General features: G+C 45.8%; 1 pseudogene; it reads right to left on the bottom strand.

The window, feature by feature from the left end:
* Positions 1-5,217: 5,217 nt before the first annotated feature.
* On the bottom strand, positions 5,218-6,663 carry LOC119306407 (annotated as a pseudogene).
* Between the last annotated feature and the right edge of the window lie 757 nt (positions 6,664-7,420).

The following is a 7,420-nucleotide window of genomic DNA, read 5'->3' as shown; positions in this document are numbered from 1 at the left end:
TCGGGGGGAGAGGCGCGCCGGAAAAGGGGTGGCGGCGGAGCGGAGAGGGGATTAGTGCCTTAGGTTTTCTGCTGATTGTTCTTACCAGACGCGCTACTAATCAGCGTACATATAAGGACGCGTTTGCTTTTCTTTTCCCAAAAAAAAAGGGCGACTTTATTTAGCGACTAATAATATAAATCTATACATCAATATAAAAAGATTCGAAAGAAACAAACCCACGTGATCTCAGCCATCAAACCATATTATCCAACGACCTAGATCGCTTCCGTGCAATCGGTCAACATATTTAGCATGCAATTAATATCATATCAAAATATCAATATTAACATTAATATGTAATTAATATCCTACCTAATATTAACATGCAATTAATATTCCATCAAATATCAACGCATAATTATTCACGCCGTCAGATAACGAAACGTGCCTCTCCACGTCAAGCCCTTCCCGAGTTTGACGAAGTGCAAGCCCTTCCCGAGAATACATGTACTACATGCGTCTGTAGGCCTCGAATGTCTCTGATTGATAACTCTATTGAACAACATTATTGAGAGGAGCCCATGAGATGGGTGTGCTCGTCACAACACACTGCTTCAAATTCTCATCTGTTAGTGGATTTAGCAACAACCCTATCAAAATTAACCTTTGATGAACCTGGCGGAGGCGCGGGATCCATCGAAGATAATGATCAGTTTGTATCATAAGATGATGATCAGTTTGTAGCATAAGATGATGATCAGAGACATACGAGGCCTTCCTCTAGGTTGTAGCATAAGATGATGATCACTTTGAATTTCCTCTGTGTAACGTTTATGAACAAACAAATTGACAGTTAACTTTGGTATTCGTACGCCGATCGCATTTCGTGGTGCATACCAAATAGTCTAAAAGGTCACTAGAACTTCAATGAATGAAAGTTCTAAAGGGGAAGTTGATAGTCTCACCTCACTTTCCATCAACCTTATCATGTGCCAGTGAGCGTGCAACCTTTCGCTCAAGCGCAGTCAATTTGGCCGGCCCATTTGATATGTGCATTAACTCAATCAAATCGGCACTTACCAAAAGTATTGTATGCATTAACTCATTCAAATAAACAAAATAAAAAAATATGAATCAAATCGGCACTTAACTCATTCAAATCAATCGATACTTTCCCAAAACAATGTCATGCATTAACTCATCAAATCAAATCTTAACCAAATCAACAATTACCAAAACAACATCATGCCTTAACTCATTCAAATCAAATCTTAAGAAAATCTCAACGAAATCCAAAGTTTTCTTCTACTCATACCCAAACCAAATCAAATCAAATCTTACCAAAAAAATCAACTACGATCAAACTTGGCCGGCCCATTTGACGCATGCACGCATTTTTCCAAAAAAAAATTCTATGTTTCGTTTTTTGGTTTCTTTTATTTTTACGTTTCTATCACTAACCTATTATTTTGTGTTTGGAATCTCTTCTGTTAAAAGGGCAATATGTAGGTCGTTCCTTCGTTTTTAATGCCCTCACCATTGATCGATAGGACCCCCTCGACCCCCCTCCCACCGATTTTCTTTTATCAAGGACCGCCGCTGATTTTCCTTCACCAGCCCCACCGTTTTTTTACTCAACGAACCTTCTATTCCCAAAAACCCCGAACCTTCCATATACTCGAGCAGCAAGCCGCTCACCCCCTCCTAGCATGAGCCACTCCTCTCCCAATTTACCCTCGCACCCCTAGGGCTCATTGTTTCGCAGTCACACATGACTTCTTCGACCAGCCCCGCCTCATGCCGCTCCGACCCCCACTTACCTCCCCGTGCACCGCCCTCGGGCCACTCCTTCCCACTCTCCTTCCTTGCCTTTCCTGCTGCTACTTGTGAGCTGCGTTGGGATTTTTCCTGAGGAGAAGGGAAGATGCACTACTTTAGAGATAAGTATTTTCCCTCGGTGAGAACCAAGGTTTATCGAACCAATAGGAGAATCACGCAAAGCCTCGTGAATAGCACCTGCACACAAAAGCAAATACTTATCTCTGCTGTGGCGATGCAGCCGGCGGCTGGATCTGCGGCGGGCACCACCTAGCTCGGTGGCCAACCTCACCACACAATAGACACTTGGCTCTGTTGGTGCACTTGGCAATCCGGTGGTCAGGCTCAAGACACCTTAAACACTTGCCCCTCACTTTCTTGAACAGAAGCTCTTTGAACTGGCTGGCCTTGGGCTTAGGATGCAGCGACGGTCTCTGGTAATAAGGAGGACACCTCCCCATCCCCACCATCTTCCACCCACCCTCATCGATGCGGGAAGGAGGCATGGGCGCAAAAAGGTGGCAAGGGAACAATGATTATGGACTACAGACGCCTCCTCTGCTCCCTCTCCCCCACAACCGGCATTGAGGTTACCTCAGCACCCGCATCGCTCTGCCCCAGCAGGGCGTCTAGGAACGAAGAAGGAGCAGGTCCTTCTGTCGCGGACACGAAGGGCGCGAACGACGAGGCCATGTCGACCTAACAGGCTAGCAGGCGGCCGGAGAGATGGTGGAGCGCCGCCGAGAGGGCGGCCCAGGGAAGGGCGACTGGAGCCGGTTATTATTTTTCCACTTCTCCTTTTTAAGAAAGCTCCATTTCAAAAAACTGTTTTGAAATTTTCAAAAAAAAATCACGTTGTCATCAATATCTCAGGGAATTTCAAATAATGTTTGGAGTTTAACAAAAAAAAATCTGTTTTCAAAATGTATTCACAAAGTAAAAATTGTTCAATGATTTTTTAAAATGTTCATACTTTCAAAAATATTATGGAATTTCAAAAATATTCCATTAAAAAATCAGAAAATCATAAGTTGTTTGTGTTTCATGTTTTTTTAAAATTGTTCAAAATTTCAAAAGATGTGTCCATTTCCAAAAAAATATTTTTTTGGTAATTTTCGAAAAATGTTCACACTTTCCTAAAATAATCAGAATTTTCGAAAAACAAATAGCAGTCAACAAAACTGTTTGGAGTTTTTTTAAAATGTTCGTATGTAAAAAGTTTGACTTGTACTTTTTTTATCTTTTTAAAGAAATGTTCAAAATTTTATAAAACCAACAGGAAATGCTACAGTGACCGGTTCGCTATAGCAATGTCCAGACGCTACAGCGCGTCGGTTTGCTACAGTACAGGCACAGTAGACGCTACAGCGCATCGGTTTGCTACAGTGTTTGTGTCTACCATGGTTAGCCCAGTGGTTTGCGTCTACAGTGCGTGCATGTGCCGGCCGTGCACGGTTCGCGTCGAATCACGCACTTCCTTTGCTTAAAAGGCGCATGCGGGAATATATAATCGTCGTGTATATAGTCAGTTTACCACCACTGCACGCTGGGTAGCCAGCTTGGTCTATATATCTCTTCCCTAGCTAGCTCAGATATGCATTCCACCACGAACTCACTCACGTACGTACGATCCTAAGTTAGAGTTTGGACGTGGATGCGCAGCTGCGTTCAGCTACGGCCGGCCGGCAGCTGCACCTCCACCTCAAAGCTCTAGCTACGTTAGTCATCAACCACCGGCCGGCAGCAGGACCGGCTGCCGAAGATCCAACTCTCCACTCTATCAACGTCGTCGTGGAGAACAGCAACGCCCGGCCGGGTGGAGCTCTCCTTCTCCCAGCTGATGTTCAACCTCGCCTTCGACGACACACGGTGATGGTAAGTCTGACCGCCGGCCCGTTCCACGTGCCGAGGAAGACCGCCATGCCGCTCGTGCCGAGGGGTTAAAATGTCGTTTTGGGTCACATTAACTGATGGGGAAAATCACCGGTGTACATAAAATAAAAAACGTGTTTGCTACTACTCCTATTTCATTCAGTTCAGTCGATTCTTGCAGAGAGGACGAACCAGTACCTGGGCCTGAGGACGAGCCGGGAACAAGACGAAAACGGAGGGTTGACGGTGCAAGTGCGATCGCCGGCACCGAAGAAGGGAGGTTCAGAGGGATGAACGGGGCGGCAAGGTGGTAGCCCGGTGGAGGTGGGGCGTTGCTGATCGAGGGTGGAGTAAGAAGAAAGAGAAGGCGGGAGGAGCAGTCGACTGAATGAAACTGTAAAAAGTGCGTGCATTGCATATGCATATGAAAAAGTTTACTTGCGCTGGTGCCTACCGTCTTTCGAAACGGGGAGACAACAGACATCCAGCGACTCTGCTGTGAACAAGATCTGCAACAAAGAATCAACTACACGGGTAGTACGAGGTTGGTTTTCATGGACCAGAAAATGTGCGAAACCGATTTACTCCAGCAACAGAAAGCACAGATATGGCTTGCAATTTTCATGGTTTGAGGGGCACCGTCCATACGATGTCGTATGTTATGTTAGCGAAAAGGTCATATAATTCACTTGTGCTTGACAGAAACCTGTTTCCCCTACAATCCCTTTAAACCCGTCTTTTCGAAAACTGAGTCTGAACAATCCTCAACAGCATAACAGGCACACAGGATGCACTGCCAGCAATAACCATATCGAAATAATATACTACGCTCCATCCATCACAACTATAGCTAACAGAATATATTTTCAGTCAATGCTTGAAGGTTACATGCACACCTTTTTATTTCTTTTGCTTAGCGCTTTACACTGAATTATTACAACACTAGATCACAAGGTCCACATACACGGCATACATACTCTACATTCAGTTTGCAGTGCAAAAGTAGACATGAGTACCAATAACCGACACAACAAAGTAACACAAGCATCTAGTAGGGACGTATTAAGGACGCCACATAGAACCTACTCCCCCCGTCCCAAAATTCTTGTCTTAAATTTGTTTAAATACGGATGTATCTAGTTACATTTTAATTTTAGATACATCCGTATCTAGACAAATCTAAGACAAAAATTTTGGGACGGATGCGAGTACAATTGTAGTCAGGTTCTACAAAGCAGAGCAACCGTGAGGAAGCCCCGCTGTCATCTGCTCTTGTCATTTTTGATTGATTGACTGATTCTACCGGTCGGTACCGAACCCTCCTCATCTGCAACGGCTTTAGTTGGTGAAAAAGGCCCAAGGTAATGAAGCTTCTAATTTCCAAAACAAGTCCAAATTTAGACGATCTATACGAGCATTGGAACAAGGACGCACTAATTCTGCATCCAGCAGAACGTAACCATACACATGTACATGATGTAACTGACTCAATAATAATTAAACTAACACACAATGGATAATCAAGGTACGTAGATGGGCGACTGTCTCAATAATACTACTTTCTTTTATTTCACGAGAAAGGAAAATAACCATTTACTCACCTGAGTAGATTAAGTATGATTGATAAGTAGCAATTTTTGTTCTGAAACATGCACGCAACCTTACATGGAGAAGCAGCTTAACCATTACTACTAAAATCTGGATGTCATGTATGATAATTGGTCTCTAGGCATTACTTCCACATTGTCAGGACAATATCCTTAGCCGCGTTCCATTCAGCCGGGAGGATTCTAGCTATTAGCTCCTTGAAAACAGATGGACAACTGGACTTGAGATGCTCATAACTGTCACTTGCCATCATCGCCTCCAAATTGGAGGGAGAAGCAAGGAACTGCCAGCAAGCTTCTTTGAGATCATGGAAACCATGCTGCTCCGCTAAAGCCAAGCTGGTAGCCACCATGTTGGCATCAATGTTATTGCACAATTTTTCCTCACAGATCTGCTTCAGCCTGCCGATATTGTACCTGTCAGCCGCCACGAGAAGATGGCTGGCCATTACCACATCAAGCACTGGAGGAACCGAGTCGGTGTAAATGAAATGGAGCAAGGACTTGAAAACATCAGTTTCCATGTCACATATTTCAATATGACCAGAGGAACTCTCCTCCATGGCGCCGAGGAGCTCAGCCTTGAAGACTGACGACCGAGCAGCAAGGACACACCTGTGAGCAGAGAATCTCTGTGCACCGACTTGAAAGGTTAGGTCTGCTGCGTCCTGGTTCTTGAGTAGGTCGCCAAGATGCTGGTGCAGGTCGCTTGGAGGAACCCCTGCTTCTTCGCCATGGATCTCCTTCATGACGGTGACATCGCACCTGATGGTAAGACGATCATCTTTCAGAAGATCCGATCCCTCCAGATAAGCCTTCCTGATGTCATAGCACCAGTGTGAATCGCCCCTTGAGAAGGTACGTACAGGTTGGGTAGAGATGTATGAAGGCACCGGTTCTCATCTCTCGTCAAGCAGACTGACCGTGACTTTGGCCTTCACATCTCCCGCAGATTTTAGAAGCAGAAAAACAGAGATGTAATCGGCGTACTCGTTACCACAGCCGTTTGGGTAATACTTCACGGCCCAGTTGTGACCTCCAACACTGAAAGGGGTTGAAATCACGCACTCGTCGTTCTTGTGTAGCGCCTTGATTCTGTAGTATCCATCTACCTTGAGCACACACGACCTTTCCTCAGATCCAGCTACAATGGCAGTAGAGATCTTGCAACGCTCTGCCATTCTGGAGCTGGGCTTGGCGTAAAAGATGCATATACTGCGTCTATCTACATCTATTCCTTCTCGGCGCCGCCCAGTGGTCTCATCGGAAGCACGGCCGCTGCTGGCTCTAGGGCGGGAAAGGGGGGTGCGGGGAGGAAGAAGCCCGGGTCAGTGATTGGAGGAGGGTGGAGCTCGACGGCGGGAGCTGCTGGCGCTGAGGGAGAAGCGGAGCGCGGCGGCCGGAGCGGAGGGGATCCGGGGGAGAGCCGCGCGGGGAAGGAGGGGTGGCGGCGGAGCCGGGAGGGGATTGGCACGTTTGGTTTTCTGCCGGTTGCCGTTTAGCAGCCACGGTGAGAAAAAGGACGGCCCAGATCGGCTTGGGGAGGAGATCGCACGGCCCAGACTGCAATCGCCCTGGGAAGCCCCCTATTCCCCAGGGATCATCATATCTTCAGATTTAGAAATAGATAGAAATGCATTTGGGAAATTTAGATCCATTATTATATCACATTCAGCCAAACGAAAACACTTGGTGTTAGATGTTCAAGTCTGTGCAAATTTTCTGCCATTTACCTTCAAGAGGAGACATCGGTGCATTGCAGCCCTATGCCATTGTGGTGAGAGGATAGATGAGCCGTCATGGAGAGATGAAAAGTTTTGTTTGCACTGAGGGATTACATCGACGATTTGAGTCACATTGATCGGCATGAAAAATCACTTGTTTATATAAAGATGCATTTGCTATTCCTCACATATTTAATATATATCTTTTTCAATTCAGAGAGGACGAACATGCAACCCCAAGCTCAAGATGGGGACATTGCATCATCATTGACAAGGAAGGAGGAAGGAAAGAGACGAAGATAGAGGACGCCCTGGCGTCATCGGCTAGGACAATCCAAGAACGGGACGACAATAGAGCAATATGGTCGGATGCGATGTCGTTGATATAGGCGAGTAAAGGGGTAAACGGTGTGAGCG

Source organism: Triticum dicoccoides, chromosome 5B, assembly GCF_002162155.2.
Source record: "Triticum dicoccoides isolate Atlit2015 ecotype Zavitan chromosome 5B, WEW_v2.0, whole genome shotgun sequence".
Classification (NCBI taxonomy): Eukaryota; Viridiplantae; Streptophyta; class Magnoliopsida; order Poales; family Poaceae; genus Triticum; species Triticum dicoccoides.
This window is presented reverse-complemented; position numbering and strand designations above follow the sequence as displayed.